The 25,298-nt window shown below is 37.5% G+C and overlaps 1 protein-coding gene across 1 annotated transcript in view; it reads right to left on the reverse strand.

Annotated features, from left to right (window-relative positions):
- Positions 1-25,298, reverse strand: part of CDH15 (cadherin 15) — a 394,116-nt gene that overhangs the window by 283,084 nt on the left and 85,734 nt on the right. The gene's annotated exons all lie outside the window — the stretch shown is intronic.

Raw genomic sequence — 25,298 nt, forward strand, 5'->3', positions numbered from 1 at the left:
TAGATAAAATCCTTTCTAAAACTACATATTCATTAATACATAAGGTTTTTATTTTGGCCCAAACTGAGTTAATAACCCCCCCATCTTGGCAATATACATTTATTTCACCAATTTTAAAACCTAATAAAGATCCAACTAGATGTTCTTCATATCGACCCATCTCATTACTTAATGTTGATTATAAAATGTTTATGAGTATTTTTGCTGATAGATTGAAGACAATCATCCCCGGCATTATAGACATAGATCAGACGGGCTTCATTGTAAATAGAAATACTTTTGATAATATAAGAAGAACTTTAACATTAATTGATTTTGCAAATAGGAAAAAGAAAGATTTAACACTTATTAGTCTTGATATAGGTTCAGCATTTGATTCAGTAAGTTGGGACTATCTGTTTACCTTACTGAAATGCACAAACTTCTCTGATGCATTTGTAAATTTAATTGAGCATTTATACAAAGGAACGCTGGCTTATATTAAGGTAGGAACATATGTTTCACATAAATACCCATTCTTAAAGGTACAAAGCAAGGATGTCCACTTTCTCCACTATTATTCACTTTAGTAATGGAGCCTTGGGCTAATTTGATTAGAAAAAGTACTGACATAGAGGGTTTTGAAATAGACGAAAATACAACATCAAAAATTCAACTTTTAGCAGATGATGTTCTAATTACATCAGCAGGATCTAATTCTTCTATGCAGTCTTTATTTGATAAAATGATGAATTTTAAAAGTATTTCTGGTTTAATATTCAATGAAGAAAAAACTAAAATACTACCTATATATACACGAAAAAATATTCTCATTAGTGATTTTACTAAATATGTACCCAATTCAGGTCAGATAACTTATTTAGGTATAATACTATCTAAAGATATTAAATCTATTATATATAATAACTATAATACCTGTTTTCTTAATATACAAAATCTTTTTAATACCTGGAATAATATGTTTTACTATGGAGGAGAGACTTACAATTATTAAAATGATAATATTCCCCAAGATTTTATACTTAATACAATCAATAATACTTTCACCTACAAAAATAATTATCAAGAAACTGAATACACTAATGTTAAATTTCTTATGGGCACCTAATAGACCTAGGATTGCATTAAATAAACATACTAATAGCTGGTCTCAAGGGGGTATTTCTTTTCCAGACTTTAATTTATATATTATCTCTTCTATTATAAAAGTTATTACTTTATTAATAGATCAGTCATATATCGCAAAATGGAAAGATTATTGGGAGCTAATTAGTATGCACTTCATGAAAATCTCCTTAACACATAAAAATATGATTGTAAATAACTCCATGTTGTGGTTGCTAAAGGAATTTTGTACTTCACCTATTACACCTAAACATATGGTTTGTTACCCATTAAATATTATTATTAGTTATCGTAACTTTATATTCATGCACCCTAAGTATAGGGAATGGAATTTTATTGTATTCCCTATAATGTATACTCAGGGTCTGCTTATGTCATCTACTTCTGAAGGAGCTCATTTAGCTATAGATAATGATCTAAAGTACTGGTATCAGCTGATATCTGATAATAAAGTTAAAAATCTAGATTTCTTAAAACAAGAATTTGATCTAAGAGAAACTTGCTGGTTACAGGTTCAGATCTTTAGACAACATCTCATTGATAGAATAGATCTAATGTCTATAACAGTTAAAGAATCTATTCCAAAACTGATTGATTACTTGATATTAAATTTACAGCATAAAGTTTCTGATAAAGGTAAACTTTCATATATACATAAAATTATCAGACAAGAAACTTTTTACAGTGTAGATTCATACTGGAATTATTTCACCTCTATTAATGGGGACCCACCAACTCAACAAGATAAACAATATATATTGGAATCTGCTTATAGAACTACATCTTCCATTGTCTGGAGACTTTATACATGGAAATGTTTACATAGATCTTTTATACACCTTTGATGATGAATAAAATAAATAATAAAGATAATCTATGTAAGAGATGTAATGTAGAAATTAATGCTGACTGGGCTCATATGTTTTATGACTGTATGAAGTTGAAAGAATACTGGAAGTCAATTAATGAATTTTTGCAGGCTCTTTTTACAGATAATTTCATTATTTCTAAGTCTCTTATATTATTCAACACACCTGTACCTCAATGTGTTAAAAAGATTAAGCTTCCCTTGTTATGGTCTATCCTAGCAGTGGCCAGGAAAATAATAACTAGAAATTGGATTTCAGATACACCTCCTTCGTTCAATGAATTTAAAAATGTTATGAATATAATGTGCCATATGGAAATAAGCACAATTAGAATGAGAACAACTAGAAAAACATCATATTATATTGTATGGGATAATTTACAAAATTTGTTAAAAAAATTCTAATTTCAATAGCACGGTATTTTAGTTTAATTAATTGATCTGATTGTAGTGGATGTCTTTGTAAATACTTTAGTTGTTTTGTTGAATATTATAATAATACCTATTTTTAATTACTTGTATAAAATTGTTATGATATTTCTCTTATATGTTAAAACAATAAACCTGTTTTGAAAAAAAGGAGAGGTCCAAAGACTGATCCCTGAGGGATTCCACTTGTGACTGGTCTCTTTGTAGCGGTGGACTCCCCAATTCTAACTTCCTGGGTCCTGTCTGTGAGCCAGTTGGCTATCTACCAGGTGTCATGCTGGTTTGTACCTAACCTCTTGAGTTTATCAACAATCCCTGAGTTGGGTATTGTGTCAAATGCCTTGGTCAGATCAAGGTAGGCAGTGTGAACAATTTTGCCCTCATCCATTGCTTTGGTGATCTTGGAAATAAACTTCTGATTGACAACATCCTTATTAATCTCCACATCCAGATAAGTAATTCTGTATCTATCAAAATTTGAGGAGAAAGGGAAAAACTGTGTGGTGTTGTTAATGTAGTTAAGACATTACTCCAACCTTTCATTAGTGTCATTCCATAAAATAAAAACATTGTCCAAAAATCTGGTATAGAGAATCCATCTGTCTTTATAGTCTCTGGTAAGCATATATTGATCTTCCTGTTCAGCCATAACATAGTTGGCAAACAAAGGGGTGCATTCAGTGCCCATAGCCACACCAGTGGGTTGCCTGCAAAACAGACCTTCAAAATATATAAAATTATTTTTTAATACTATTTCCATCAATTTAACCATAGCATCTACTTTGCTAGATCCTAGGTTAGTACATTTAAATAGCTGGTTTTGAAACCAGTTTAGGCCCAATGCCTGTGAAATGACTGTAAACAAGTTCTGTACATCAATAGGTACGAAAATGATGTTTGGAGAAAATGTAATACCATTCAAAAGCCTCAGAAAATGCCAAGAATCATTACAGACCTGTGCAATATTACTGATACTTTCCTTCAAATTACTATCCAAAAACCTGGCTATAAAGTAGGTCTTTGAACGTGATGCATCCACAATAAGGCAAAAAGGAGGTTGGTCCATGTCACTTTGTATTTTGGGGATCTTAAATATACTGGCTGTGACAGACCTTGTGTTATGCATAGTCAAAATCACTTTTAGTAATTTGTCCCTGGAATAACATGTCATGTAATAAATTGTCAGTCCTGGAAAAAGCTATGTGAATTTCATTTCTAGAAACTTCTTCATAAGTCTCATCAAGAGTTGAGATAATCTGCCTGGTCCATGATAACAAGCCCTCTCCCTTTATCAGGCTTCATAACACATATACTAGAATCCTGGATAATGAAAAACCTGCACTGTCTGTTGTAAACGGGGATTAAACACACTAGGCCTATGGAAGCAATTACTATTAACAAACATTACATTATTACTGGACCAAAGTGCCAGATTAAATTTCCATGAAAACAGTTTTAAATCAATGATAGCTTTTGTCAAGTTCGCTCTCCTTGCAGGCACAAATGAAATCCCCTTAGCCAAAATGTTTGTATGTCAAATGGTGACCTGTTTGGAAGAGTAATTAAATATTTTAAAGTCAGCACTAGCATTTACAACTAAACTGAAAGTCACTGCATCAGTCTCATCTAAAAGAGAGTCACTAACCACTATTTCTGGTTGCAATTGTTCTAGTAGTCCTTTTTGGGTTTCACCCCGTGCTTCACATAGTTCTCCTGGATTCATTGTATCTCCAAGAGTTCACTCTTTGTTTGTTGCTCCTGATTCTCTGGGATCTCCTGACTGCTTCCATTACTAAAGGGGCGAGCACAACATTCTGTGCTCTATTTGAACCTTCTGGTGGTGGAGGTGGAACTTCCCCTCTAGATTCATGCTGATTGGTGAAATAAGGGCCATCTGCTTGGAAATCAGGAGGTTTAAGGTATGCTTTATTCTTCACATACTCATCAGTGTCTCTTCTTAACTTGTCAATCTTTCTCTGCAATATAAGATTGCACTGTTTATCCACACTGTTGAAAAGGTTAGAATAATTGCTTTCATAATGACTAAAGTGAAGATCATCGCAAATGGTTTTGTTTAAAGCATCTATTTGTTGGGATAACTTCTCTAGTTGGAAATTGTTATATTTAACCATGATCCACATGATATCACACCCAGCTTTATCAACTACAGTGTGTAATTCACGGACCATGTAAGGCTTATCAGCAATGCCATTGGGGTAATGAGCATGTGTTCCTTCTCCATTTGAGATGTGCTTCTAAGCTTTGCAAACATTGAGTGCCAGTGATCATTTGTTGGATTAAGCTCTTAATTGGAGAAAGAATGAAAGAATATAGAAGGGAATGATTCATTTATAAAATGTCTCAACAAGCTGTTTGGATAACCTCGTTTTACACAGAATTATTTGGTGAAGTGGATACCAAATCTGCACTGCCTCAGTGTCTGATACTAGTTCCATCAATGACTAGCCAGGCATACCCTGTCTACTCAAGCAAGTGTACCTTTTCTTTGGCACCTGTAGAAACACTGTGGTTTACTGAGGACAAAATGTCTATTCTTCTTGTTCTTCTTTCATCTTTTCCCAGTTAGGGGTCGCCACAGTGGATCACCTGTCTGCTCATGATTGGCAGTGGAGTTTTACAGTGTCAAGTTGCCAGCCCAGTGCCCAACCTTTCACAGAATGCACACACACACACACACACACACACACACACACACACACACACACACACACACACACACACACACACACACACACGTGTGCACTCACAACTACAGCTAATTTAGAGTGTCCAATCTACATACAGCATGTCTTTGGGATGTGGGAGGAAACAGGAGCACCCAGAGGAAACCCACGCGACCACAGGAAGGGCATGCAGACTCCTCACAGAAGGCAACCCAGCCGGGGATCGAGCCAGAGAGCCTCTTGCTGTGAGGTGGGAATGCTAACCGCTGCACCACCATGGCCGCCCTGAGGACAAAATGTCTATAATTTTCTAAATTAATTCGGTGCCTACATCAAAGATCTGTGCACATTTTGCTTAGTAATATGATTGTTAACCTAACCTCATCTTTTTTTCATATTTGCAGGAGATAATATCTGAATGTGAAACAGTCTGTGGAGTTGGGGAACAATATAAGTACAAATGGATTTTTCTGGTTACGCTCCTGGGTTTCATCACAAGGAAGATAGCTGTCATTGCTATTCAGCCGCACTTTATCTCATGAGTAATATCAGTCAGATAACATTCATGTTAAGAACCACAGAGGAAGTTTAATTTAAAACGGAGAATGTTCACTTCATGCATCACCTGTCAGTCTAAGAAATTAAGCCAATTAACAGATGCTAGGATCAAATCTAATACAGATGCTCATCCAATCCTGACAGCAAATCTTAGATTTACTTCCTGATAAGTTTAATTAAATTTAAAGGCAATTAAATCTGACAAGATGTCAGTGGAAGTAGTTGCTGTCCAGCTGACTTTGCCATTTTGTTAAGACTTTGTAGTTAATGTAGATTCCAACAAAAACACTTCAGGCTGCAAGCTTTTGCTGATTTTTCTCATTCTGAAATTTGGGGTGCACAATGATCAATTTAATTATGTGAGATTCATTCTGAAATTCATATGTATGTATTTATTTGGTAATCATGTTGGCCCACTGGTAAAATGCCTCATTTGCAGGGAAAAATGTGCTAATCACCTCAAGCCTTTTCAGTTTTTAAATAGTAGCCCAGTCCACAGATACAATGGTAGCTTGCCTTATGTGCAGTGCACACAAGTGTAAGGATTAAAAAGGGCATAAAAGAAAATGTTATTTTTAGTTTTAACACTGTCCTAGAGAATTAATTATATCTCTGGCTCTGAGCCCTAAACAATGTAAAATAAAACTCTTCACCCCTTGTCAGGGAGGCCTCATCCTCTGAGATACATCATGGCTATACTCATGTGAAGCAGAACAAATAAGATGGAACAGTCTTGGATGGTCAATGTTCTGATGGTCAGATGATGAATGCAGCATAAAAATAAATTAAAAAAGTTGATTCACTGACACATTCAGGGGAAATACAAACAGGATAACCCCAACATAAACTGTTACTTCTCCAACTTACCTTGTTTAATTAGGTGTGAGAAAGTTGCAGAAGATCCTTATGAAAGGCAAGCCCCCTCTGTTAAATTGGAAATTACAGGCATACACAAAAAGAAATGTACTCTGTCATGAAGGTACAGTTAGTAAGATGAAGAAAACAGACTAAAAAATAGATTACCTTACCAATAGCTCTTACCAATGACTGGTTCAGAAACACAGTGGAAACACTGCCATCTGAGATATAAGCACCTCAGATTTGGTTAATAACTGCAGCATAGGAGAAGGAGGAACTGCTGGGTAAGGGTCTAAGCAGCCTGAGTCCACCTCTCCTTTCCTCTCATGGAGGAACTAAGACTACTATCCAGCATTTATTTATTTTTTCTTTTGTTGACCGGGTTAGTCCCACTAGGCTAGTGGTCTCTATTCAGGGGAGACCTGAGGTGGTATTTATATTAGTTGGGGGAATATTGCCAGGGCATTGGGGAACTTTCCCTACTGTTTTCGTTAAGTGCTTTGGAATCTTTTACATCCACCTGAGCTACCACTAACTCAGGCAGATGCGGCCTCAGTTTTAATGTCTCATCCGAAGGACAGCACACTCAGGAATGCAGCACCTCCTTACGCTGCACTGCAATGTAAGCAAGCAATCTACCTGGTGAGGGAATGGAAACCACAGCCTTACATACCACAGCCTTCCATACCAGGGGCAAATATGCTATCTGTTGTTCAGCTGACACTGATTACACTGTCACAGACCAAGACACATAGCTGACAGACCACAATAATAGTGGTGCCAGAGGAATGTCTTGCATGTTCCCACATACTTTGTTCCAGTGAAAAGTGGATGTAAACAAATGGAAGGACATAACAAAAAGCTGCCCTTTAGCATGATGATTTAAACATACCTACAGCCAGTCTCTATGCCTCTTTCTTTCTTCTCTCAGTCTCACTCATCTTTCTCTGTCCTGTGCTGTGAACAAGTGGATTGTATGGGCAGTTGGCAGGTCACTAATTTTGAGGCTAGCAGAATGGGAACAGAAAGAAATGGCTAAGGGTAGGTTTGCAAAATTTAGGATTAGGTCCAGAATGTTGGAAATGAGAATTCAGTTTCTCAACCACTTAACGGAAAAGGAAAACTGGCATGAAGTTTCACAGCCATAAGACAAACTTGGTTGTATAAAAATAAATAAATAAAAAGATTTACAGAAGACTAATTGTTTTTTTTTCTTTTACTTAGATCAAAAATGAAACTTTATTTGAGGAGTTTAATAGGATGTTGTACTCATCAAAAGCAGCTAGTAACAAGTTTTCCATCTCAGTTAAGGGGCTTTGCTCTGTACCCTTTCTTAATATAGTATCTTCCAAGGTCACATAACAACAGGTGAAGTAGGTAGCCCACTTTCAATGAAATGGACCGGCAGGTTAGGTAGTTTCAAATAAATATATAGTTATAATTTCAAAGCCCAGCTCAAAGACAATAATCTAAAACAACCTATGACACTATAGCCCCTTCTCTCAAACAATTTCACTCATTTGATATTTCAGTATCAACAATGTTAGCAACATCTTAAGTTTTATCTCTGCTCAACTGGAATATACATGTATAAGTTTTTAATTAAGTGTATTACTATTGGTGTTTAATTTTATGATTTTATGATTTTTATGTTTATATGTACAATAACTGTGTGTGTGGAGCTTTTCTCCCCAGGTTTCCGCTGAAAATGGGCTCCATGGCCCAGTCAGACACTACCCAGTTAACAAATGTAAAATAAATAATGGCCTAGGATTTCAAGATGAATCAATAAACAGGTCATTTTGTTTCTAGACATTAATTTAGGAAATGGAAATAACTGCATAGATACTGATTTATTTGAAAGATGATTGTTACCGGGAATCATAGAGCTGTGGATATTATTGTATTCAATCACTGTGAATAATAGGTGAGAAAGAACTGCAGTAGTAATGACAGCGGTGTCACATACAGACATTATGATTGCAGCATATTTGATAAGCACTGAACAGGTTTTTGAGGAAACTTTAGAAACAAGGCAAACCTCTACCTGATACCCTTTTTGTTTTGTTTTTTTGAGGATCTGCCCATTCATTGAGCCTCCCACTTGACATTTTTATGGACTACCCATCTTTCATCAAATATGCCTTCCAAGAGTCCCTCAAAACACTGTATAGCAAGATCTGCAGGCCTTGCCCTACTTCTGGCAAGGACCTTGCAGTTTTCATCACTCTAACGGAGACAGCATTTCTCTTTCTGCAACTCGCCATTGGAATACATGCATATGTGTGTGTGTGTGTGTGTGTGTGTGTGTGTGTGTGTGTGTGTGTGTGTGTGTGTGTGTGTGTGTGTGTGTGTGTGCGTGTGTGTGTGCGTGTGTGTCTGTGATTACAATGGTGTAACAGTGAAGCAAGCAAATTATGTTATTTGCCAACATGTTATGCATTTATGCAAGCAGAGGCCTGCATTTGTGGGGTCCAGAATCACTTTCCACCCCCTAGCACTTAGGACTTGTGAATACTCCCTGACAGAAAACAGAGCAGACCACCAGCATCTAATATGCTGCATCTCTTTCCACTTTAGATCGACACTTGGGCAACCAAACTGAGTAATCCTGTAAAAATATTCAGGATTACAATCAATATATATATATATATATATATATATATATATATATATATATATATATATACGCATGTATGGCGCTACTCCAGACTGTCATCAGCTTTTTGGAAGGGGGTGTAATCCCCTTTATTCTAGTTAGTGTGACCTTGCAGTTAGTTATATGTATTAAAGGTAGTGGGAAAGCACCCTCCCTGCACCAGGGGAAGGAGTTAATGAGGGTACAGCTTTCCCCCACTCACTCAAAACAGGAAAAAATTTGAGGTATGCATAACTGACTTGTCTGATATTAGAATCAGTTTTCAGTAATTCTCTGATACCTGTTTTATCTTAATCAGAATTTCAGGGAAGCCGGAGCATATCCGGAGAAGCAATGGTCTCAAAGCAGTGAACCAGAACACGAGGGATCACTGGTCTATCGCAAGATGCATAAGTGCATTCACTCTCTCACTCACTCACTCACTCACTCACTCACTCACTCACTCACTCACTCACTCACTCACTCACTCACTCACTCACTCGTCACATGCATACATAAAGACAATATAGAGGATCATCAGGCCTCTTACTGATCTTGTTCAAAAATATAATTTGTAAACAGTTCTTGTCTGCTGCTCAGGACCACTTCTCTGTAACAATATTATCTCCAAGGCCATACTTTTAGTAGGTGTGTCAGGTAAATCTACCACCATAGTAGGACTTCCGCCTAGGACATCATGACATGTGTGCTGAAATATTTTGCATTTAGAATATGTAACTAGTCATCTGTCTTTTCTTGGGATACAGTATTGGTCTTCCATCCTTCTTGGGATATTCAGTCATCCATTCATCCTTCCTGAGTTATTTATTGGCCATCCATTCTTTCTGAGTTATGCCATGTCAGTAATACTTATTAGAATGCGTAAATGGCCATCCATCTTTCATGGTGTATAAACTTGATCAGCCTTTATTCTTAGGGCACTGACTCAGTCATCCATCAACCTTTCTGAATTCTGTACTCTTGAAATGGATGTTAGCACGTCTAGTAGCTGGACAATCTGATTTGCATACTGTCTCCACATAGCTTCCCCTAGATTAAGTGCATGAACATCACTGGCCCTGTCCTTAAATCAGTTTGATCAGGATGCCATTTATGCAGCACTTACTGTCCTTCAGTAAAACTTCTACTTAGCTTCTCATTTAGTTGGCTGACCTGCCTGTTCTTTGCACTGCTCCAAACATCAGTCTTTAATAAGTCTGGGTATGACCTCAGATTTTGATTTTTTTTTTCCTCTGGACTCGTGATGAATCTAGAAAGATTTGCACTTCTTCGACTCTTATCAGTACCAAATTACGCTGAAACCCACTTCTATATATGTCAACTTAATGGTTGCAAAAAAGTGGAAAAGAGAGCAAACTTCAGGTTTGCTGAAACTGCTTTTCAATCTAACAATTTCATGGTTAGTGGACTTGCATAAGTGGCACTCAAATGCCTGTCACATTCCTTTTTCTCTACAGTCTTGTGAATTACTATGTATACAGAAGAAAGTAGCATAACCTGGCTTTGCATGAGTACATAAAGACTCATCCTGTCAGGATTTTATCACTCTTTTGCAGTCTCTTTCCCCGTACATGCCATGATTCTGACCCTCTTCTTCTGACCTTTTTACTCCATGAAGTGTGGTCCCGTAAACTGTCTTGTTTTCCTTCTATCTCTTTTGTAAGGTAGAAATGCAACAGTTGAATTTTACTGCTGTTGTCAATAAATCAGGGAAAGCATTTAGGAGTGTTGCTCACAACTGTACTGGATCAACAGGAGCAGAGCAGGAAGAGGAGAAGGGCGCTGGCAACAATAAACAGAAGCCATGGTGTATCCTCAGAGGGATAATCTCTATGCTCCAGTGTATCCCCAGAGGGATAATCTCTATGCCACGGTGTATCCTCAGAGGGATAATCTCTATGCCACCGTGTATCCGAAAGGGGATAATCTCTATACTAGGGTGTATCCTCAGGGGGATCATCTCTATGGCATGGTGTATCCTCAGAGGGATAATCTCTATGCCACTGCATATCCCCAGAGGGATAATCTCTATGCCACTGCATATCCCCAGATGGATAATCTCTATGCCACTGCATATCGCCAGAGGAATAATCTCTATGCCACGGTGTATCCTCAGAGGGATAATCTCTATGCCACCATGTATCCTTGAGGGGATAATCTCTATACTAGGGTGTATCCTCAGGGGGATAATCTGTATGCCAGGATGTATCCTCAGAGGGATAATCTCTATATTAGAGTGTATTATCAGGGGGATAATCTCTGTACCATGATGTATCCTCATGGGGATAATCTCTAGAAACAAAAAGTAATGTTTATTTTCTTCCTAGCCCTGATCAGGTCACACCCTGTGAGAAATATGTGCAGTTTGTGAGGACACATAATGAGTGATAAATCAGATAAAAGGAAGAAAGAAAGCTACGCACTGGCCATGGGACGGCAAGGAAAGGATATCACTGCCGATTACAGAACCTGCCTGGCCATGGGATGGCAAGGAAAGGATATCACTGCTGATTACAGAACCTGCCTGGCCATAGGACGGCAAGGAAAGGATATCACTGCAGATTACAGAACCTGCCTGGTCATGGGACGGCAAGGAAAGGATATCACTGCCGATTACAGAACCTGCCTGGCCATGGGACGGCAAGGAAAGGATATCACTGCCAATTACAGAACCTGCCTGGCCATGGGACGGCAAGGAAAGGATATCACTGCCGATTACAGAACCTGCCTGGCCATGGGACGGCAAGAAAAGGATATCACTGCCGATTACAGAACCTGCCTGGCCATGGGATGGCAAGGAAAGGATATCACTGCCGATTACAGAACCTGCCTGGCCATGGGATGGCAAGGAAAGGATATCACTGCCGATTACAGAACCTGCCTGGCCATGGGATGGCAAGGAAAGGATATCACTGCAGATTACAGAACCTGCCTGGCCATGGGATGGCAAGGAAAGGATATCACTGCCAATTAAAGAACCTGCAGCATCTTTCATTACAGAATTTTGTAGTTGTGAAAAATGCTTCTTGTAACTATTATATTTACATGTTATATTATCTGGGTATTAAACACATCTAGTATTTGGTAATTTATGAAAATTTTACTGAGCTTAAACAGGTAAGTGACTGCCACTTTAGACTGTGTGCAACAGTGCACATTTTGTAAAACAAGCCCAGGAGCTTTTTCTAGATTTCTGCTACTCAAAGGATTTAGTGCTCCTGATCTGACACTGACAACATTACATTTGTGTCTCATTAATTTCTGGACTGTCACAACTGAGCACCAACAGTATGGAATCGAAACAGTCTGCATGTATACTAGCAAACTGAACAACATCTACGGCCAGGCGCTCTGTCACCCTGGGTAATTTGCCATGTATATTGTCTGCTGAGAACCTGCATTCTCATTTCACTGCATGTTCTGAGTTTAGCAGCTGAACAAGGCATGGATTATTCACAAATCTGAAACTCTATACTGTGCACACCCTCTGTTTCCCAGTACAGATCTAACTACATACATGGCATTCCTTCTCAGGGGTGAGAGATGAACAGATGCGAGAAACCAAAAACCTGCATTTAGCCTCATAAGCTTCCTCCATTTAGCTATTCCACAAGGTAAAGTTATTTTATAAAGGGGCATCTTAGTATTTCATTTACACAGGTATTGCAAGTATTCTATGTCCTGAGCAGTGGTCTGGAAGATGATGCTTGAAAAGAACGAAGTATCTTTATTTAGGAAAGTGGATTAATCACATCGCTTTTATTTTCTTACGGATTCAGAAAACGTTTTTCAGTCAGTTTTAAATGATTCCCATGTCAGCTGTATACATTTATAATATGGGCATAAAAATAGTACAATGTGACTGGCCAGCAGTACACAGTAGTTGGGCCATTATCATAGAATAATGGCCTGGATGAAACTAAAGTGCTTAAGAAGTACATGCATTTCACTAAAAAGCCCCAGTTCATATATATATATATATATATATATATATATATATATATATATATATATATATATATATATGGCACTCCAGGAATATGCAATGTGGAATAATGGCTCTTAACAGGTGGCTGAAACCCCATCCCACCTTATGCTCTAGTCCAGTTGAGCCAGACCCTGGTTCATAAAAGACAGCCAGGACTTATTACTTTAGACAAGGTAGTGGTACATTACCTCACCTAAGTGACAACATATATACATTTTACATAAAAGCACATTTTTAGCATGAGTTAGCAGTGTTGGGTATATATCTGTACAAATATTTCCTGAATATAAGGAATGGTTGGGGGTTGGTATAATGATGAAGGTGTTTGACTCACAGACACAAGATAAGGAGTTTGATTCTCACCTTTGGAAGGGAAACAGGCTAGGCTTAGAATAGCCTATTAATGCAGCTAACCTACTAATTAGCTGTGAATTATGAACAAATAGATGATTATGTTTCACACTTACAACATTTTTTAGCACATTATCACATATTACATAGGCAAACATACATTAACAGAAAAGAGAACAAACCCTATTAATTTTTTGTCCATTTACACACACTATAGATCACATATCTTTTCTTTTCTTTTTTCTTTCTTTATTTGTAATTATAATCAGTCCACATTACATAAATTGCTGAATTCCTGCATTACCTTAAATCTCACTTCTCCTCCTGAATGCATCATCATCCCCTTGGGTAAAAACTAATTTCCTACTAATTACCACATAGATGGGAGCCCACTGAACACTGAAGGTGTTATAAGAGATCTGAGGACACAGGTTGACAGAAGCCTCTCCTTCGACCACCACATTGCCACTGTGGTCAAAAAGTCCTTCTATGTGGCACATCTCATTACCAAGGGTTTCGCATCCAGGAAGAAAGAGGTCATCATCTCTCTTTACTCTTCCCTGATTACACCAATCATTGAGTATAATGCCTCATTTGGCATGTACCTTACTAGACACCTGCAACAGCTGGAGAGGCCATGGAAGTGCCTCACAAAGAGGATCCTAGGCATTAAACACATGTCCTACATGGACAGACTCAAAAGACTCCAGCTATTCTCTGTCTCATATTGCTTACTTAGAGGCGATCTCTGCTTGACTTACAATGCCATGTCTGACCCAGCTCTGTTGGAAATGCTACATCTAAAAAATCCAAATCTCTCCACACCACATGCTCCAGAGACCTCAATCTCATTACCACAATCAACAGAACATGCTGGAGGGACAGGTTCCTCACCCAGAGACTGCCCATGCTTTGGAATAGACTTGCCATACATGTCAAACAGAGCACCTCGCTGTCCCTCTTCAAGAGAAATCTTGATGAGTGGATGGGTAAAAGAAAGTTTACCCCGGGGATCACTCCAGTGGCTCTACTTGATAGAGGCACTGGGAACTAACGTTGGGCGGCACGATGCCAGGGCCCTTCTATGGGCTAGGCTTGTAAAAGCTCCAGGGCCATTAGCCTAACCTATGAACATTATTCTGCAAGTAATGTTCTCACAATTTCCATTTATTTCTAAATGTGCACATTCCCTTTACTAAAGATCTCTTTTCCAGTTCTTTTAATCCTTCTGTCTCTTTTATAATATTCAATATTCCAAATACAACTGGTTTAGACTTTGATTTCCATTTTTTAGTACTTGATTTTTGACAACCAACATAATTAAACTTAATAAAGCCTATGTCTACACAACTCAGATCCTGTGTCCAACCTCAAAAAAAAAAATCATATCCTTAGTTACATCCATTTGCTCATCCAATATTTCTGACATAGTACTCTGTAGGGAATTTTTAAAATCCGTCAACATAGAGGAATTTCCATATGGTTTTCTTTGATACTCCTCATTTAATGATTTGGCTTCTTTTCAAGTCTACATAAAACTCCTGATCTAACATTCATTGAGAGTAAAATTTATTACTTAATTATTTGTATGTATGTATGTATGGATGTATGTATATATGTCCATTTGTTGGCACAGACAGTCATATTTCAGAGTAGGTCCCGAAAGAAATGCTCCATATTGAGAACACTGTATATTTCCTTGATAAATGTCACTCTAAATACAATTGAAAATAGGTACTTTGGAGAACTGCTTGCCCAATTTTTTTAAAAAAATGAATCGGTAAGCATACTGTTATAGTGACTGAAGTAAACCATTCTTTTCAGCTCTCGGGTAAACAGTTATCAAACTTATAGCTGTTAAAAGAAGAAACTTTAGCCAATCCAGAAAATTACAAAAACATGCCACATATTCAGTGGGTCCTACTTTGTGACTGCCAGCCCTGTGTCCATGGTGCTACAGAGACCTTACGTGGTATCTGAAGTACTACATCATCTATCTGCAGAGTAAGTGGTCAGCATTATAATTCTCAACCCCCCTTATGCACTTCTATTTACTGATACTTAGACTCGCAGTGATCAAATGAGCTGCTACTGCCTGACACTACAACTGATAAACACTCCATATTTAAATCTTTGAAGTCTAAGGTTGCATAGTCTGGCAGGAAAGCAATGCTCAGTTTTGCAATTGTGTTGCTTGTTTTTGCAACACTATCTTATGACTATTCTTACTGTAATGTACAATTGTATTGTTATTGATTCCTGCATTATAATTCATTGTAAAATACTGCCTTTCTTATTTGACATCTGGCCCAGGTCATGCCTAAAAATGGGGTCCAGTTCACCTACCCTTTTAACAGATTATATATATATATATATATATATATATATATGTATATACATATATATATATATATATATATACATACACACACACACACATATATATATATATGTATATATATATATATATATATATATATATATATACACACACACACACACACACACACACACACACACACACACACACACACACACACATGCATACTATCAAGGTCTATGTATAAAATGAAAGAATATTTGTCTAGAATATTTGTCAAGTTGTAACACAGAAACTTTAGGTATTCTAATAGCACTAGTAAGGTCACATCTGCAGCATTGATAAACTGGAATTAAGCTTGTAAAATATTTTCTAGGAGGAAGTAATAACTTTTTAGATGTTATGGAAAGGCTGCAGATATAAGCAAGAGCTTAGAAACTTAAACATATATACATCAAATGCATAAATAACATCACAGGGCTAGCAGAGGGTGTGGAATATGATCTAGACATACCTTTGTAACTTCTTCTTCTTCTTTTGGCTTTTCCCGGTTAGGGGTCGTCACAGCTCCCATAGCCACACCCGTGCTCTAATGAAAGAACTCCCCCTCAAAGAAAAATAAATTATTTCTCAAAATGATATCCATCATGTCAACCAAGAAATTGACTAACTTATCCCCCACCATTCCAGCCATTTTCGATACATCGAAAACTCACAAGGATCTCTACAACCCTCCCTTTAGCTAGGACGTCACAGACAGAACCACTGGCTGCATATGTGGATTATTTTTCAAAAAAGGTCTTGGAAGGTTTTCCGTATGTACTGAGAGACTCTTGGCATTGTCTTGAATGCCTAAGGAGTGTAGATATGAATAAAAACTTTATGTTTCTTGCCATTGATATTGTAAACTTATTTTTGGTAATACCTCATGTTGAAGGGCTGGAACTATATCACCAGAGTTTAAGAACAGAGGGGATTCTTAGTGATGACAAGGTCAAATTCTTGGTTGACATGATGGATATTATTTTGAGAAATAATTTCCTTTTCTTTGAGGGGGAGTTCTTTCATTAGAGCATGGGTGTGGCGATGAGAGCTAAGTGTTCACTGCGTTTGCCAACCTGGTCCTGACAGTATGGGAGAAACAGTTTGTTTTTTCCAGTACCTATTGGTCTAAGGTTACGAAGTATTTAGGATTTTTGGATGACATCCTAATTTTGTGGGTAGGTACCATTAATGAGGCCAGGGAATTTGTAGATTATCTGAATACAACAACATATTATTTACGGTTTACACATAAACTGAATCTTACGGAGATAAACTATTTGGATATTAAACTGGACAAGGACAATGGAGAACTAAGATCTAATATTTACAGAAAGGAAACATACTCAAACATACTGTTACACTTCATCAGCTGTCACCGTGACCACCAAAAGAGAAATGTGGTCAAAGGTCAGATGGTGAGAATCTTGCAACTTATTAGTGATGATTTGTTGTACCACCAGGAAATGACGAAACTGACTGGAATGTTTAAAGATAGGGGGTACCCTATGAGACTCCTAGTTAGGACTAGGAATGAAGTCACTAAGACAAGGATTACCAAATTTAAACCTATTTTTAAAAACACAGACATGGTGTTTACCAACAATAATGATCAGGTGTCCTTTGGTGGGAATGTTATGGTGATGCAATACAAACACTTAACCCCCCTTTTGGTCTCCAAATTACATACTATATGGGATGGTGTCTTTGATTCTGACTATAGGATAAAACTTGGTAACAAGCCTAAGATAGCCTATAATAAAAGAAGAAACATCAAAAACTTATTGGAAGTGCAGGGTAGAAACACAGGGAGTAATTACAGATCCCAAATGAGTAAGTGCGAAGCTTGCAATTGCTGCAAGTTTATCAACGATGGTCCCTATGTGGAGATTTCTGGGTAATACAGAAATTTGCAGTGGCCAGGTCAGTGTAACTGCAACACTGACATGATGGGATATGTGGCAACATGTGTGACATGCCCCGGTTTCTATGTGGGTAAAACCACAAGAAGACTTAGGGACAGGATAGCTGAGCATGTATGAGATATTAAGAACAGAAAGGCAACTAGTGCTTTATACATACACAGTACTACTTGTACCAGTTTCAAAAGGTTTATATTTTTCATCATTGACCATGTTTTTAGTAATGAAAGAGGAGGTGATACAAAACTTGATACTGAAATTAAAGAAACCCAGTGACAGCTAAGACTTAACGCTAAAGTACCCCCAGGCATCAATGAGAATATTTCTGTTGCCTGTATTTTAAAACAAAAAAGAAAGGAGTGTTAAGCGTTTTTAAATTAAATATTAAGAGCTTGGAAGACTAATGGGGTGTTGAACATATTTTATGTACTGTGTTTTCAGTCTTTTCTTGCAAAATTTTGTATCTTATAATCTTGTATTTGTATTTATATGTTATTGATATTTGCATGTATTTTTATTGGGGATGGGTGATTTTAGAGCATGCATTTAAGTGTTTTATTGTTTAATTGTTTAATTATTGGCAGCTTCAGGAAATTATGAGAATGGCTGGCTATATATTGAGCAGGTTGTTTTTTGTACTATGACTCTGGTGATGCCTATACTAGGTGAAAGCGCTTAATCGTGTACTCTATGCTCTTATGCAATTGTGCTTTTTTGTTTTTAACATTAAAAGTTCGTTTCTGCTTTGGACTAGCTCCGTGGTTTCTTCCATTGAAGTTTGCTGTGTGCTGAATTCCCTTACTTGGTTATCACTTTTTTGATGTTTTTGCTGGTGTGTTTGGTCTTCCCACTCAGTCGTTTGAGAGTGCTGTACAGGGTGTGGCACTCATGTCTGGATGCTGCCTCATCAAAGTCTGCTGCCACCTGTCTCCAATATGCTTCCCTTTCTGCTTTCACCTTCTGGCAAACGTCTTAATTGATCACCCAGTATCTTTTGTAGTTGACCAGCTTTGCCTGCTTCCACTGGGCAACAAGATCCAGGCACTCATCAGATATCCATGGCTGAATTTGGCAGCAAATGGGTGGGCATAGTGATTTGGCACATTCCATGATGGAGTTTGATATTTGCTTTTCTGCCTCATCCATGTCATCCATTTGAGTCAATACTGCAAACTGGTTTGGCAGTGTGATCTAGAATTCCTGTTTGCAGGCTGGGACTATCGGTTGCTTCCAGTCCAGTTTGGCTGGCAGAGGTGACTTGTACTTTGCACACTGTAAGCAAAGCTGCACCACTGCATGGACGAGGTAATGCCGGGAGTCATAGTCAGGTCCTTGCATAGAATGAATATCCTTGAATGATGATCAGAAGGGGGAGTTGACCAGGATGTGGTCTAATAATGGCCGAGTTCTCACCAGATGGGTTTCTCCATGTGAGCTGGTGTTTGTGGGGATGCTGGAAATAGCTATTTCCAACAATGAGATTGTTTGATGTAGCAAAGGACAGAAGGTGCAGGCCATTATCCTTCATGTTCCCATGGCCAAATCTACCCATCGTTCCTTCACAACTGGATCTGTCCCCACTGATGTGGGCATTGAAGTCTCCCACCAAGATGATCATTTTGGTCCATGGGATCAAATCCAGTGTGTATTTGAGCTGGTTGTAGAAGTCATCCTTGGCTGGGTCCAGACTCATCTCAGTTGTTGTGCAGATGGACAGAATGTGGGTGTTGATGGTACCATCGATGGTAAGTGCTGACAGTCCAATATTGGTTGGAAAATGATTATGCTTCTTGCAGCTTAGCTCTCCACCATAAACTCAACACCAGCCTCTCACTTCTCACTGCCAGAGGAGTACAGCATCATTGTTTTATTAGCTGTAGGTGGTTGGACAGTCAATGTCCCAGAGCCATTGAGTTGTAACTCTGACACTGCAGCAATCAAGATTTTGCATTTCATGAGTTCCTTTTGGCCAACATGGTGACCAGTTTGAATGTTCCACATAGTGATATGAACTTCCATCTTCAGTGTAATGAATTTACTATAGCTAGTAACCCACTTCTCACTAGCACCCTGGGTCCACAATGCTGGCGCAGCAGCTGTCCCAGATGTGGTAAAATGTGCGAATGAGTTTGTTTGAATTTCCATGTGGTTTCTTGCCGAGTTTCCCTAGTTTCCCAGTTCTGGTCACCTTGGCAGGGATAACCACCCTCCTCCTTTTGCAGCTGGGCTTGGGATCCATGGTGGGTTCTAGTATCAGTTAAGCACCTAAACTCCAAAGTTTCTAAAATTACAGCTTCAAAGACAGATGTGCAATTTTCTGAGCTGCTGACACTGATTAATTGACTTTACATAATTTTGTAAAAATTATGTTTAGGTCCCTTTTCATTTCACTTTATTCCTACAAATAGATGAATATGAACTACATGTTAAAACTTGGAGGAGGGAGAGAACAGTAGAAAAATCTCAAAATTTATTGTCCTATAATAAGTTGTTGCATTTGATCTCATAATTTTCTGAATTTTTAATATTTGAGCATTAAACCTTAAACTCACAATTTTTTTCAGAGTACATCATGCATGTATCAGCTTTGATTTTCCACTGTGCACTTTTTCACACTCTTCATATGACAAACTATTGAAACAGATAATGGCTTCCATCTGTGATGCCAGTAATTCAGGAGTGGCTACTGTTTGTTTTGGTAGTTGGATTGGGGTGGGAGAGCCAGCGGTTATATTTCAAGTTAAAGGAAATCTCTGCCCTCTCCTACAGTTTTACTCACTCCTTAGGTTCATTAAACAAGGAAGCACCTCACCCCTTCAGCAACCTCGGCAAAGAGAAAAGGCAGGAACCAAGAAGATATGCCCCAAAACAGGATTCTAAGTACTAAATAAAATGGACTGAGGACGGAAGATAATCAAAACTTTTATTGAAACGTTTAACTGATTTCACCTTCTACTGAAGGTATTTTTAAAGATAACCAAAACACAAGCTAACTAGTATTATATAATTAGTATCAAATAAAAACAATTAATGGAAATAATATATCAATTAATGATGCAAACAATGTAACTACTTAAGATTTAAAGTGTAAATGTTCTATTGTGACATCCTAGCCTTTCACAACCATATTAAAATCTACAAAAGTATAAATCTATAAATCTATAAAAGTTGTATACACATAAACACAAAAACAAACAAACAAAAAAAAAAATATATATATATATATATATATATATATATATATATATGTGTGTGTGTGTGTGTGTATGAGAGGGAGGATAGAGGAATGGTGAGGATGTAGGGAGTAGAGGTGGTGAATTTGGATGAGTTTAAATACTTGGGATCAACAGTTCAGAGTAATGGTGAGTGTGGAAGGGAGGTGAAGAAGAGAGTACTGGCAGGATGGAGTGGGTGGAGAAGAGCATCAGGAGTGATTTGTGACATACGAGTACCAGTAAGAGTGAAAGGGAAGGTCTACAAGAGGGTAGTGAGACCAGCTATGTTTTATGGGTTGGAGACAGTGGCATTGACAAAAAGGCAGGAGTCAGAGCTGGACATGGCAGAGTTAAAGATGTTAAGATTTGCACTGAGTGTGACGAGGGTGGACAGGATTAGGAATAAGTATATTAGAGGGTCAGCCCAGGTTGGAAGGTTTGGAGACAAAGCCAGACAGGCAAGATTACATTGGTTTGGACATGTGCTGAGGAGGGATGCAGAGTATATTGGGAAAAAGATGTTAAGGATGAAGCTGCCAGGTAACAGGAAAAGAGGAAGGCCTAAGATAAGGTTTATGGATGTAGTGAGAGAGGACATGCAGGTGGTTGGTGTGACAGAGCAAGATGCAGAGGACAGGAATAAATGGAAACAGATGATCCACTGTGGCGACCCCTAATGGGAGCAGCTGAAAGAAAAAGATATATATATATATATATATATATATATATAGAGAGAGAGAGAGATATGAAATGTGTGTGTGTTTTTATATATGTGAGTGTGTGTGTGTGTATGTGTATACATATATATATATATATATATATATATATATATATATATGTGTGTGTGTGTGTGTGTGTGTGTGTGTACATGTGTGTATGTATATAGGTACTGTATGTATGTGGATGTATGTATGTATGTTAGCATGTGTAAGACTATATGTGGGATGCTGTACAGTGCGAATACATCTACAGGGAAATATGCAATGAAGATTTTTGTAAGTAGTCACACACGTATTGATACATACATGTGTATGTATGTGTGTGTGTGTGTCTGTGTGTGTGTATACATAACACACATATATACAGATTCAAATACATACACAGAGATAGAGCATATGCATGCATGCATGTGTGTATTATGCAAATGTCATCATCTTAATCGACCTCCTTTTTCTTACCTTCTACATGTCCCAAATCTTTTTCACTACACTAGTTATTAGGCTCCACTGTAATGGTTGCTCCATTCCAAAATTTGTAGGTTTAGTTTGTTTTCATACTGTCTTAGAACAACAAAAGTGATGCAAATATAATTACCCCTCCCCGACATTTTCTCTTGTGAAGCCATAAAACATTCACTTGCTGATTCCTAGGAATTTAGAGAACAGTAACATCTTACAGCACTGTTAGTTGTACAATATAGGTGCGTACATTTTATTTATAATAAAGTTAATGTAGTAGAATTAAGCATTATTAATGTATACATTCTAGTAAATGTTGTTTAATATTTTACTTATTCACTGTCACACATTGGCTATGTGTTGTACATGCAATCTTTTCCAAGTGTCTTCATGACAATATTTTTATTTCTTTGTAATAAGTTAATTTATTACTTGTTGATATCTTTGAATATGTAACCCAGGATGTGGCTAAAAAGGGTCCTGGGACCAGTTAACCTTTCTGGTTAGCAAAGTATGAATAAATATAAAATAGAAAAAATAGGGGAGTAAACATCGCAGAAATACTTAAGGAACTAGCAAAGCACATTTTAATTCTGCATCATTCATGAGATAAAGAAACTTCCCAGTGAAGGCATTGCAAAGTAGCAGATTGACTTAATTTGGAGTCCTTTCCATGAGTACGTGTCACCTGTATGTGATACAGCAAGAATCATTTACTGCAGGGAGTGTTTTCACACCTCAGGATGAGAGTGTGGGGAAGGTCTGTCAATTTCTTTAACATTACAAAAACAATCCCTTTAAAAAAGCCTGCTATTTGCCTACTTTCTTTTGTTGGGAATAGCTATCAACTATTTATAGCATAGAACAAGCTCTGACAGTCACATAAATGAGGCTCACTCAAGGAAACATAAAAGCAACTCTGTCACAGAAGGTGTGTTAGATGACAATGCTTCACACTCCTGCCATTCTATCTTAATGGCATGAGAAAACAATACCAGTTCCTTATGTCTAGCATGACTCATCTAAAGATGACTTGAAATTTATTCTGGGAAGAAGGAATGAAAGCAAAAAAACAAGATCACAATAACAAGGCAGGCCCCATCAGCCGCCATTTTGTGGGAAACACATTAAGATTGTAAAAGAGTGGTTATGAGGCATTAAAATAGCTTAGAAAACAAAGATGCAATGAAAAAAATGTGTTTTGATTTCTAAGGTGGAGTTTTCCTTTAACACTCCCCCATGTCTTTAACAGTCAGTACCACATTGTCTCATGTCCACAATGTACCACAGAAAGAAAACAATATGCATCTGATGCTTCGTTCCCCTAACCCCACAACTAGTCAGACTTAGGTCACTTGCACCACAAGCAAACTACATGACCTTATGCTAGGAGGTTGGTACTGTGTCACTTACATTTCAATCTAAGAGAATATCCAGCACTGACAAACATTTGTTTTAACACTGAAGAAGATGGTGACCTGGATTACTGATATATACTTTTAATTTATATTCCTTTTAATAAAATTCTGCTGTCCAGGCCATAAAAACTGTGACACAAGATAAGTGTTCTATAAATAAGAGACTGCAAGGGAAAGCAAAATTGCACAGAGTTTTAAAACGTAGACTTTGGCTGTAACAATGACTCTGAAGGATCTAAAACAAAGCTACTGTCTCAAGGCACCTTAAAGTTATTCCAATTTTCTCCCCTCAAAAAGAAAAAGCCTTTGTCTGAGCCAATATCATAGTACCATTATTATTTCTTAATTTAACTATCTTGACAGAACATAAGGATGACATACTACCTTGCATCTCAGAAGTGGTAGGTATGCCTTTTTGAACTACTCTGATGAATATTCTAGTGAACTAACTGAGAGAAAATACTGAACATTTGCAAAATGATAGGTAGTCTTCAGTTTCATCACATGCTCATAATTTTGGCTGTTTTAAATATTTTCATACAACAATCATTAACATGCTGTGTTTTTAACAGCCCAGCTCAAAATAAAGCCAGTAAAAATACATATGTTCTGCTCTAAAGTGATTTTCATCAATAAATTTATTTTCTGAGGGTTGCTTGACAAACATGGACCTGGTTTCTAAAGAAGGTTGCAGTCATGTTCATGATATAATATGAAGACATCTATATTGTAAAATGATCTAAACTAATTAAAATAAATAACGAATACAACTAAACTATAAACCTAACAAAAATTCTAACATAACTCTTACTTCTTCTTCTCTTTCACCTGTTCCTGTTAGGGGTCGCCACAGTGGATCATCTGTTTCCATTTCTTCCTGTCCTCTGCATATTGCTCAGTCACACCAACCGCCTGCATGTCCTCTCTTATCACATCCATAAACCTTTTCTTAGACCTTCCTCTTTTCCACTTACCTGGTAGCTTCATCCTTAGCATCCTTTTCCCAATATACCCATCATCCCTCCTCAGCACATGTCCAAACCAATGCAATCTCACCTCTCTGACTTTGTCTCCAAACTGTCCAACCTGAGCTGACCCTCTAATATACTGATTCCTAATCCTGTCCATCCTTGTCACACCCAGTGGAAATCTTAACATCTTTAACTCTGCCACTTCCAGCTCTGACTCCTGCCTTTTTGTCAATGCCACCATCTCCAACCCATACAACATAGCTGGTCTCACTACCCTCTTGTAGACCTTCCCCTTCACTCTTACTGGTACCCGTCTGTCACAAACCACTCCTGACACTCTTCTACACTCATTCCACCCTGCCTGTTTATTCTGAACTGTTGATCCCAAGTACTTAAACTCATCCACCTTCACCAAAATTCGCCAAAATTCTAACAAAACTCTTACTACCCATCTAAAATATTTAAACATGATGTGGTGCAAGAAAAAAATTAAAAAAAACAAATAAATGAAAAGTACAACAACAGCAAAATATCACCAATGATACATTCATTATACTTGCAAATGTGCTAAAAAAATTCAATAGAAACCTAAGCAATTAACATAGCCCACTTAAGTCCATGGGAAATTACTGAAACCTAAAAAACAGAAAAAAATAGATAAATGGAACATGTAGACACGTGCCATGTGCAATACATAAGAAATCTTGTACTA

This window comes from Protopterus annectens, chromosome 8.part1 (assembly GCF_019279795.1).
Source record: "Protopterus annectens isolate FY-2018-M chromosome 8.part1, PAN1.0, whole genome shotgun sequence".
In the NCBI taxonomy this organism is placed as follows: domain Eukaryota; kingdom Metazoa; phylum Chordata; order Ceratodontiformes; family Protopteridae; genus Protopterus; species Protopterus annectens.